The sequence below is a fragment of the Amblyomma americanum genome, chromosome 10, assembly GCF_052857255.1.
Source record: "Amblyomma americanum isolate KBUSLIRL-KWMA chromosome 10, ASM5285725v1, whole genome shotgun sequence".
Lineage (NCBI taxonomy): Eukaryota > Metazoa > Arthropoda > Arachnida > Ixodida > Ixodidae > Amblyomma > Amblyomma americanum.
In genome coordinates, this window is record NC_135506.1 from 50,840,931 (window position 1) to 50,853,222 (window position 12,292).

At 50.0% G+C, this 12,292-nt stretch overlaps 1 pseudogene; it reads right to left on the minus strand.

Moving 5' to 3' along the window:
• Nucleotides 1-749: 749 nt before the first annotated feature.
• On the minus strand, nucleotides 750-4,992 carry LOC144108281 (uncharacterized; annotated as a pseudogene).
• Nucleotides 4,993-12,292: the final 7,300 nt, after the last annotated feature.

The following is a 12,292-nucleotide window of genomic DNA, read 5'->3' on the forward strand; positions in this document are numbered from 1 at the left end:
AATACTTTTATTAAAGAAAGCTTCACGTTCACGACATCTATTCGGTGCATAGACACATTCAGCTTTCCATGGCATTCCAGAAAAAATAAAATCGCAGACAACAAGCCGCCCCGAATCACACGTTATCACAGATTCAACTACTGCGCTAGAATTACGGATCAAGATAACACAACCCCCCGACTTTTCCACCGCCTGACAAACGCACACGTTGTACCTATTACGGAAAACTTCAACCATACGTTCAGTTTGTTCTACAGTTTCAATTTTCGTTATCTAATAAAAGACGATTTAGCTGTTGCTGTCTTCGTCGGGTTGAAAGGCCCCTCACATCAGTGTCGCGGCCCGTAGGCTACTTTCTAGATTGGCCGCCATTGAAAGCATGTGGAAGTCGCCGAAGAAGTTACTCACGTCTCAATTACAGGAAGTCGTGTTGCAAGTCCGTAATTCTCTCGCGCTGTTCAGGTGCACGTCGCAGTAGCCGGAAGGTGACTCCAGGCAGACACTGTTCTCGGTCACCGACCGAGACACCGCTGCTGTGTTTGAAGCGTCACCCCCGCTACAGAGGAGGCGTTGCAGCCGTAGTCCTCCGGTCAGGTGGCACATTAGGCTTCGGTTTGAAAGACGGCCGCCGTACTTGAAGGGTCCTTAGCGGGGGTTCCCCGTTGCCGTCCACGTCTTTGATGGTTTCTCCGTTGCGGTCGTCGTGCGCCCGCTTTGCTGGCACGCTCGAATTCGGGGGCATGTCGACGTCATCCGTTTCGCATGCGGTACCCTGCTGCGAATGGGAAGCTGGTTCCTCCATCCGAGACGTCGTGTAGCTTCCTTACGTCTGTCGTCGCAGCATCGTCGGGCGTTACGTCCACCACGCCACAGTCCTCCCCCCCCCCCCCCCCTCCATCCGGCTTGGGGAGTTCAGGGGGCGTGTCCTTCGAGGCCCCTTCAATGCTACCTTCACGCGTGGCTTCCGCGGCGTCTACCTCATCCATCAGGTGCTCTGCCATCTCATCCTTTCGGGCCGGGCCTGCCACACTAGCGTATGTAAAGTCGAGCGCGATTTGAAGGTTATCGCGCGAGCGTCGGCCGAGGACATGAACAGCGCCATGGCCCAGAATTCTCTGCCGAGGCGAGGGAGGTATCAGGCCAGCTTCCCTCACTTTTTTTGCTGTTCCTTCAGCAGCTGTCACTCCTTCCAGGGCTATCACTTTTTTTTATTTTATTTTCGAAGGCTCCAAACAAGCTAAACGTGGAAGCACGCGGCAAGTAAAAGCGCCAGTTTGGGCAAAAATGCCCGGTATCTCTATTATTTTTCATAGCTTTCGCGTCGCCAATTGCACTATGACGAAGTATCGTAGCCAGGTATGCCCTAAACATTTTAAAAATGAAGATGTTTTATGTGCGGTCGTCGAGAACTCACGAGCGCATCACGATTTTCTTGCGTTTCTGACTACAGCCCGATCCATCTATTATCACTGACGCAATGAACGACCGGAGGATGAAAGGACGCAGCATAAAAATTTGCATAACTGCGCTAAATATGGATAGATTTTGCGCATAAATAAGAAAAATAGTCTTAATTATACTGTTTACTTCAAAGCTTTGTAGTTACACACGTGCGAAGCAGAGCGAAATCATCACCGATGAAAGGATTCACATGTGCAAACTGGTCCCTGAGGCCGAGATCAGACAACGCGGTCGAAATTAGAATGTGTGCGGCAGCCAAGCCGGAGCTGCGGGTCGCAAATAAGAGGCAGACGAGGAACGATAGAGTCACTAAGGCGTTTTAATGTCGATAAAAGCTAACCGTTCCGATATGTGTGCGGGCTACTATGGTCTCTAAATGGTGCTGCGAATTTCAGTGATGGTTGTGTACAGAATCACTTCACTTTCGATATCAGTGGCATCATGTAGGCAGAAAGCTAAGCAATGAACTACCACTGAAAATGGCTGTGTCATCGATGCTTACCCATTAATGCTGATTAGACTCAAATTCATTTCAATCGTTTTTTATTGGCTTCCAAAAGAGACTAATGCATCTTATGCATTGTCACAGGATTAGCGCTTTGACCTCGGTCCTAATACTTCAACGCGGCGCCCATTCTTTCTTTCACGTCTTTTACCCTTTTCGGGATGGAAGCGAACAGAGATTCTTCAAGTTCTGGGTCCTGTCGGAGGACATTCCACTCCCTCTCAACGGCTGCCCACAGAGTGTCTGCGTCAATGTTCGCCAAGTTGGAGCGAGCCAGCCGTGCCTTCATTAAACCCCAAACATTTTCGATTATGTTCAGATCGGCGCTTTTTGGTGGCCAGAGAGCTGCGCAATTTCAGACTTGGTGAGATTTTCTTGCACTGACGATGCAGTGTGAACAGGGCGGCCGTCGTGTTGGAAATAAAAACATCCATCAGGGAAAGGTCCGTTCACGGCGAAAGGAAGGAGAACAGTGTAGATGATCTCGTTGTAGACTTCGGCCGTGAGCCTCCCTGGGATGCGGAAGAGGGGACCCAGACCGACGTAGGTTATTGCACCCCAGACGTTGACCGAGACACCGCCCGCTTGCTCCGACATCGCGGACGTTTTCACCTTCATAGCCGCAATAAAATTGATGCATCGAACTTAATAACCAGAATTACGCACAGGGCAGTTACCACAATATAATGAGAGACTGAGCGCTAGCTGCTAAGGTATTTTCAGCTTGTGATACACTGAGGCAAAGAATTTCAGAGCGACGTGCATATTTTCTAGCTAGAGACCACCGATTTTAGTTTGTACACTTACTCGCACTTCGACTGAAACTCCGCTACGGTATGCCGGTCTTAAAGCCTCTCCTCGGGCGGTGGATTTCACAGCAGCCGCCACACACGAAGCGTGCCATATTCCTCTGCTCTAGCCGTATACTCCCCCCCCCCCCTAACTAACTCTGGTCACATACTCCTCCTGTATGGACCTGTTGGCCTCCTCCCATGGTAACGCCTGTCTTTCTCCTACGTGGTTACCACACTATTACTGCGCTGCAACTTAAATCAAAGACTATGCAGTGAGCTCTGCAAAAGAAAATCACAGCTAACTTTAATATAAAAAAGAAACAGTCGTTCAGGGAGCAAACAGGACTCGCAAAAGAAGTTGATTGAAGCGAGCCGAGAATAAATAACCGCGCTTGGTGATGCTTGTGCGGCTACTCAATCTACGTTTGCTCCAATAAACTTCACGTCCCTGAAGGATGAGATTAAGAAGTTTGCGGGGATTCGGTGGCCGCAGCTGGCACAGGACAGAGTTAACTGGACGAACACGGGAGAGGCCTTCACCCTTCTGTGGGCGTAATATGGGTGTTGATGACTTCGCTGATAAAACTAAAGAGTGGGCCCAAAACCGCTGTTCTTGTGAAATGATATGCAAGAAAAGTAAATCTCACCGGCAGCCATCGATCGACTCTCCAAACACGAAGTCGCTGGTTCCAGCAGGTAGAGAATGTCGATTCGTCACTAAATATGACCTGTTGCCAGTCCTCAGCGCTCTATGCTTCGTGCTGATGTGCAAATTCCAAACGCTTCCTGCGATGTTCGCTGGTCAAAAGCGGCTTTCTCGCAGCCACGCGACTTTTAAGACCCGCAGCGTTGAGCCTCTTTCGGATAGACGAAAGGCTTAGGCGAAGGCCAAGTTCTTCTTTGATTTTCTTGGCTGTCGTGAATGGATCCCGGACGGCGGCAGCTATTATCAGCGCGTCTTCCTCCGCAGTTGTTCTTCTGGGCCTTCTTTGATGCGGGGCATCTTCCAAGCGGTTTTCCCGGTGAAACACTCGAAGAATGCGGTTGACTGTCTTCTGAGGACGGTTCAACTTCCGGGATATCTCTCGCTGGGACATGAACTTTCCCAATGAAACAATTTCGTGGCGCTCCTCTAACGTAAGTCGTCGTGGCATTTTCCTCGCGACAAGGTCTGAGATCGCATCGATCATTGCAGCAGTTATATACCCTCATGAAAAAATGTTCCGCGGAATGTTATTGGTGGACAAAGACAATATGACGAGGCGATGTTGCGTTTTTTTATTTTTCCAACTTCAAAGTCGTTCAAATCAAGAAATGCCGGGCATTGGGTTTACCAGATCTTTCCCACCAATTTTGTTATCGCCCGCGAAGATACGAGGTAACCAGGTCCACGCTTTTCGCAACCAATGGAAAGCTTAGAATAGAGAGACATGGTGGTGATTTTGTCGCGGAGTGAAGCTTGTTGCATGGAACAGCGAACGAGGAAGAGAAGAGTGCGAAATCATGATTTTTCCTGTTCCAAAATCGGCCGCTAGGTGCCTGGACGGATAGGCTGGTCGACGCTCGCGCGATACCTTCAAATCGCGCTACACTGTATATGCCCAGTGCCTCGGCACCGAAGGCAGAGCGGAGCTCTACCAGGGACGTAAACAAAGGCAACATCCTCGGCGACACGTAGCTGGTGCGGAAGGTCCTCAATAGCAAGGCCTGCGTTTAACTTGAGCGTTACGGAACGCGTCGTCGACGCTTCATCGACACAGCCGCTCACCTTCCACTTGTCTTTGGCTATATCGGTCACTTTTCCAAAGGGCGCCAACGCCGTCCGCACGTCGTCGTCGCGCACACCGTATAGCAGCCAATACAACTTCAGCCGGACGCCCTGGTTGCTTGGATCTATGACTACACAGCGGTGCTCCTTGACTTCGAATGCCTCGGCCTGCATAATCTTCTTTTTTCCTTCTTCGTCCTTGAATGTCACCGCCCACACGGGATTCATTTGATAAGCACCGAGGGCAACTACTTCCGGCACCAGTGACAAACGCGATAGAGCGTCTCGGAAATGTTCAACACGGAAAGGCCGCGCTTGAGTGTGGCCATGCGAAAAACTGTATTTAAAACTGACGAACCTGTGGGCAGATGTGGCAGAACCAACTGATAATCCTCGTTCGGCTTGTCTGTACTCCTGATACCGCGGCCCGGCTGGGTCGCTGAAACCGCTCCTCGGGAGCCCATCGAAACACGTCCGTCACGCTCGGTGGCCGGAAGTCGCCGCAGCCAACATGCCTCGTGTTAAACTGCACCACTCTCTCGCACTGTGCACTGGAGAGCGTTGCATTCACCAAGTTCCATCTGCTCCGTCCCGCGGTTACTGCCCACTCACCGTTGTCTTATGCGTAGCACAGATCATTGCTTTCGCTCCGATTCCAGTGTAGTAAACATTCCGTGTAGCTTTATCTCTAAGTATCTGTCTTAATAGCGTACGGCAGGCCACTTTCGTACTTTAAAAAGCGTATTTTCTAGACCATACACAGCACCTGATGTATAGTCCGCAGGGAGTAATTGCAACTGAAAATAAGATTTCATTTTATATATCCCGTTAGCGTTACACAGTTCGTAAGCCAAATTTAATCTGGGAATGCTCAAATTCTCCTTGGAGGGCGCTAAATATCGATTCTAAAGAATCCTTGGAGACCGTGATGTGTAGTTTGGGCACTGAGCTCCGCCTCGTCCGACTGGCTGAAGAGGCCGCAGGGACACAAGACCTGCCGACCAGCATCTGAAGCGGTGCCTCCTGCCTCCCCGGACTAGGGCCAAAGCAGGGGGGGAGTGCCGTTTCCTTTGGATAATAAAAGTTTTTTCCCACTCCTACTTATTATCAAGCAGTAAGATACTGGCCCTTGTTTGTTTGTTTTCTTGTTTGTCGAGCAGCCTGTAACAAAGCCTGCTTTGTGGCAGGCCGCTCAACTCCCCGCCGTAGAAAATTGACCTTGAGAGAATTTATTCATTTATTTACATAACTGTTTGTTTATTTACATATTTTTTATTTCGTTATTTATTTATTTATTTATTTATTTACATATTCTTCAGCCCCGGTGTGGCTGTTGCAGGAGTGGGAGGAAAGAAAAAAGAAAGAGAGGGAAACAACATATTCAACAGTGAGCAGCATTAAAGTACAGAACAACAACTCAGCAGACTAATTACACATTTGCAACAATATTGAAAAATAAGTTTGATTCCAGCAAGCCTACATCACCGGGTAAAAAATTCTATCATTCGATAACGCAACGAAAAAAAATTAAATCTGAACACGTCTGTGCGCGTGTGAACAGGTGATACATTCAGTGGGTGGTAAAATGAAGGGTTTGAAAATTTAAACACTCAGGCAAAGAAAAAAGCGAGATGAGTGAACAATACCATGCAAATATTTTAAACTCATTGTCGCGGGCCCCGCGCGGTGGCTCAGTGGTTATAAGGCACTCAGCTACTGATCCGGAGTGCCCGGGTTCGAGCCCGACCACGGTGACCGCATTTCGATGGAGGCAAAACGCAAAAAAGGTGCCCGTGTACTGTGCGAAGTCAGTGCACGTTAAAGGTCCCCAGGTTCGAAATTATTCCGGAGCCCTCCACTACGGCACCTCTTAAATTCCCTTTTCTTTCACTCCCACCTTCCTCCCTGCCCTTACTGCGCGCTTCAGATGTCCGCCGAGAGTTGAGACAGATATTGAGCAATTTCCTTTCCCAGAAAAACAATTTTCAATTGTCGCGGTGATTGATTTATTTAAACAACTTTTATCCCCATCAGAAAAAAAGGTGCCTCCCTCCCCTCCCCCGGAAGGCAGGCCTGGAAAGACGGGGAGTCATGTGCCCCGGATTAGGGGCTGGCAGGCAGCCCTCGACTTATTGCTGCCTCTTCCGCTAGGTGGATGGTGCGTCGCTGGATGGTAGGGTCCGCGCTTCGCAGCAGCGTCTCGCAGGTTTCTCTACTTACTATATTTGTCCCACCCCTGGGGATTGTGGGCACGCCCAAATTATGTGGTCGAGGGTCGCTCTCGCCACAACGTATTTGCACTGATCATTGTCCCTAAGCTCTGGCAGCCCGAGGAACACCCGCTCTGGGTTCATGAAGGAATTAGTCTGGAGCCGCCTCCACGCGACAGCTTCTCTATTATTTGGGCTAACATCTGGCGGAGGTACCGGTCTACGTCCCAATTTAAAATGGTCGATGATTTACGCCTAATTTTGCAGACGTTCGTCCTATGCCCAGTGTGCGGGGGGCTTGATGGCTACCCGGAAGTAGAGAGATCGGGCTAGCCTCGTTACCAGGAACGGCAGCGTGCGCGGGTGTCCAAATTAATTGAATTTTTTTTATTCAGCATTCTCTGGGTGAGAATTTTGGCCGCTTCCGGCAATATCCTCCGCTTTCCAAAACTATGGGTGGCAGTTTTGCTGTCGCTAATTATGAACTTGGCTTTCGCTCGCACGCAATCGAGCGCTCTCGCAACTTCTTCCGCTGTCTCTATTTTGCGGCCTCTGATGGCGGCCCTCAGCCAATGCGACATAGGCGACTTCCTTGTGCGCTTCCACGTTTTAGAACCTCCGCTGTAACTTCGGCTCGCTTGGCCCTTCTTTCTACGTTAAATTCTGGGTGCATATGTTTCTACGGAAAGAGGGGGGGGGGGGGGGGGGGTACTGCCAAGGCCTTCCTGCTTTCCCTACTAATTTCGACTTGGGTTTGGATCCCTCTTTCTGGCTTGAGTCCCACTTTTGCAAGTGTCACCCTGCCCGCCTCGGTCGTACTTGGCGTCGCTAACAGGGAGACTCGCGCTGCCTCCGCCAATTCTGCCCACGTGTTGTGCACCCCGAGTTCGAGCAGTCGCTCGGTCGAGGTGCCCATGGGCAGTCTTAGCGCCTTCTTAACGCGTCTCGGGATTAGGGAGTCTAGTTGCTCTTTCTCTCCGACCTTGAAGTCGAGGGAGGGCGTCGCGTAACTGATCCTATGTATTACGTATGCCCGGATAAGTTTTAGTAAGTTTCTCTCCTCGAGGACTCTTCCTTTAGTCGCGATCCTCATCAAGATCCCGAGGGTTCGCATCGCGTAGCTTTATAATTTCTTCAGGACCTCCCCTTTATGAACGTGCGATTGGATGACCACCCCCAGAATCCTGACCTGTTCTAATTTTGACACCGGTTTGCCCTCTACCTGAATATGAAAGTCCCCGCTGTTTTTGCAGCGGAGGTATTTTGGGTTGTATACGAACAACTCCGATTTTTGCGAAAACCACGAAAGTCCGCTTACGGCCGCGTATTCGACAATGATGTCGGTCGCTGCCTGAAGGCGTTCCTCCGCACTCGCATCTCTCCCCTCCTAACTCCAAAGTTTGATGTCGTCGACCGCATACATACTGAAATTTATCCCCTCGATTTGGCTGATTTTTTCCGGGAGGCCTCTCATCGCCAAGTCGAACAGGAGAGGCGATAGCACTGAGCCCTGCGCTGTGCCTTTGCTTCCTAACTCTATCGTGGGACACTCAAAAGTTTGAAATCTCATGCAGGCTTTTATGCTCGATACGAAGTCTTTTACGTAGTTGTACGTTTTCTCCCCGACTCCGAATCCTGCGAGCCCTTCAAGGATAGCCTCGTGTATGACATCGTCGAAGGCTTTGCTAAGGGCTAAGCCCAAGATTACTTTGGCGTCTGTCGACCGCGATTCTATGATATCATGTTCTAGTCGGAGCATCACGTCCTGCGTGCACAAATGTGGTCGCAAACCGACCATCTCGCGCGGTGACAAGTCGTTTTGCTCCATGAATTACGTTTATTTCTTCTGCATTACGTGCTCCATCAACTCCCCCACGCATGAGGTTATGGAAACTGCGGCCGTATTCCAAGTTTATGTCATAATCTGCCGCAGCGGCCACACCTGAATGATCTAAACACCGGACGGAAGCGGACGTCGGTTCGGTTGCGACTGTGAGCGGCGGCAGGATGTCACTGCGTTGCGGTTGCCGCAGCGAAACGTCCAGCGGCGCTTTCGCTCATTGCCGAGAAAAAGAACGCGACCAATGCGACAGAAGAAACATTCAGCCACAAGTTTGGTTGCGCATCAGATTCCACTGTAAAGGAGTAATGTCAAAGCTGCTTTTTTTTTTGCCCAGTTGACTTCAGGAAATACAAACAATATAGCTCAGCCACTCTTTTCTGCACCGTAAAGGTCGGAGGTGTACTTAGAGAAGAAAATATTGTACGCAACCACGCATGGCTTTTCAGTAACAAAAGGCGGCCTCTACAGCCCTTGATCGCCGATGGCAAATAAAAGGCAGCTATCTTGTGCGCACAACACGGCGTTTTACATTTATCTTGAGGAAAAGGAAACGGAGAGAAAAATTTGTGGCATGCACTCACTCGCTGCACAATGCGCGCTTCGTGCCGGGCTGAACCAAGACGCCGTGACGACTTGCCACATACAACATCGCTGAATGTAAATTGGTGCTGTGGTTGGGCGGTTGTGCAGACGGTAATTTACGTTTTTTTCATTCCTTTAATGCAGACACTGCAAATAAATGTTTCGCTTGATACATGCGTTGGGAGACTTCGCAGACGAAGTTTTCCTAAATTCGCCATCGTACGAAGCGCAAGCATGCCCACTGACGCCTTAAAACTAACTTGCAAGCTAACTCGCGAGCTCAGTGATGCAGAGCCACACCGCCGCGGCTGCCGAAAACCGTAAGGGACACCAAAAAGCCCCCTCTGGCATGTAAAACGCTACGGTGTAGCAGAGCGTCGCTGGCGACTGACCATCCGTGCACGTGAGTGGTTTCATGCTGGCAGACATTATACACGATCATGATGCAGGAAGCTTCAACAGCTATAGAGAGCTCTAGATTAGGAAATGCACGGTTGCGCACAGTAAACGCAAGTTTCTTGCGGGTCATTCTGCATTATGTTACATCATTCAACATACGCAGACGAGCTAGCTCGGTGATATTGGCGCCATCCAGTTTGAATGAAGGGAACAATTTCTGCTACAAACCGGTGCTCGTTGGGCCTAGGATCTAATAATAATAGTAATAATAATTGGTTTTGGGGGAAGGAAATAGCACCGTATCTGGCTCATATATCGTTGGACACCTGAACCGCGCCGTAAGGGAAGGGATAGAGGAGGGAGTGAAAGACGAAAGGAAGAAAGAGGTGCCGTAGTTGAGGGCTCCGGAATAATTTCGACCACCTGGGGATCTTTAACGTGTACTGACATCGCACAGCACACAGCCGCCTTAGCGTTTTTCCTCCATGAAAACGCAGCCGCCGCGGTCGGGTTCGAACCCGGGAACTCCGGATCGGTAGTCGAGCGCCCTAACCACTGAGCCACCGCGGCCGGTGGCCTAGGATCTAACGTTAGACGATTCGTTAAGCCTAGGATCTAACGAATCGTTCAATGAAATAAAAAACATGCCGAATTTATCCTCCATCCAATTTTTTATAGGAAAGATAAGACGAAGCAAAAGTCCCGTACCCAGTTTGTAGCCAGTTCACGGGCCGAAAAGCGCAGTAAATCGACGAGTTCACTTCGAAGCGAGAGGCTCCACTTCAGAGCGCGCCGCCATGCTGGCTGTGGAGCATCTGCAGCGTACGCTACGTGTTTGACGTCACCGTATGGTTTCTTCGACCCTTTTCGCTGCATCCGAACAACCACACCCGCTTCCGGCGTTTCGACCAATCAGGTGTGCCCGTTGCGGCAGATTATGACGCTTTTTATTATGACAAAAGCTCGGAATACGGATCCTGGTCTCAAGTTTACAAACTGCGGGTGTTTGCCCGGCTTTGGTATTAGTAATATGTTTGCCATTTTCCATTTATCTGGCAACTGGCCAGTTTCCCTAACTTTTCCAATGAATTCCGTTAGAAGACTAATAGATTCATCGCTCAGATTCCTTATATTTTATTTGGGATCCCATCAGGGTCCGGGGCTGATCTCATGTTGTCTTACAGTTTCTGCCCCCACCTCGGCCTCCGTGATGGGGGCGTCAAGCGCCTCGGTGGGCGCCCCACCGAGGCATTGCACCGAGCATTGCGTAGCCCCAATATATGTCTTTACTAACTTATTCATAAACAGCCGCCGCATTTGCTGAGTGGTTATGGCGCTCTGCTGCTGGCCCGAAAGACGCGGGTTCGATCCCGGCCGTGGCGGTCGAATTTAGATGGAGGCGTAATTCTCGAGACCCGTGTACTGTGCGATGTCAGTGCACGTTAAAGAACCCCAGGTGGTCAAAATTTCCGTAGCCCTTCACTAGGGCGTCTCTCATAACCTGGGTCGCTTTGGGACGTTAAGCACCCTAAAGCAAACCAAACCCTTACTCATAAACTCTGCGTCGTCTCCTTTGAACGCGCCTGATTTTTCCCAATCTTATTCGATCCCGATTGATTTTTCAAGTTTGTCGGGTCCAGCAGATGCCTAAGCATGCTCCACGTCTTGGAGATTTTCATGCCTCTATCGATTTCGTCCCATCGGGTGTACAAGTTTTGTTCGCACAATTTAATTGCGTAGCTCTCATTTTCTTTGTTATGCCTCGCGATCCGTCTTGTAAGGTTCTTGTTCCACTTTTGCTTATTTATCTTGCGTTCCATGCGTTGTTTAACATCCCGCATGTGCAGTTGTCGGCTATCCGCTATAACGGGAGCATCGTCCCCCACGTGTCTTTGTCGCCTCACCAATGTGGCGTTTGAGTGCCTCCGTGCTCGTTTCCCCTTATTTCTCTAATTTATCCCATTCCATCACGGCCGGTTGGCACACCCTGCATGTCTTAACGCCCTCTTTGATAACCGAGACGATAAGGAAATGGTCACTGCCAAAATTTTGCTCCAAGTTTTGCCACTCTAAACCTTTTAAATTTTTCGAGAATGTGAGGTGTGGGGAGGAGGAGGAGGAAAACCTTTATTGAGCTTTAATATTGGTGAGATTCGCGGAATCAGATAGTCTCTTCCATGTTCTTAGCAGTGGCCGTCTGCCCCTTTTCCAGGGCTCCGCTGGATGCTGCTGCCAGCTGAGCCCGTCGGATTAGCTAAGTTGGACGTCTTGACGGTCGCGGAGAACATTCTTTCCCACTGCTCTGCACTCTGGTTCGGTATAATTGGTACCGCATCTATCTCCTGGCACGCCCACGTTATGTGGTATAGCGTGGGTGTTTCTTGGCACCATGGGCATTTGTCTGTGTATTGTGTGGGTTGTTTCTTACTGAGTGTGTTCAAGTTCGGGTATGCGCCCGTTTGTAGCAGCCTCCAAGCTACGGAGTCTTCTCTGGTGAGAGGTTTGTGCGGTGGGGGATACCGCTTCCTGCTTCCCCTGTAGTGGCTGAGTATAGACGAGTACTCTCTAGGGACTGGCTCGGCGTCCTCGAGACCGATATCGTAGGGAGCTCGGTATGTAGTGTATCCTCGAGCTACCTTGTCGACCTCTCGGTTGCCTTCCACGTCCGCGTGTCCTGGCGTCCACACTATCTTGTGTTTAACTGGGTTTTCTTGTGTGGTGACCTCCAGA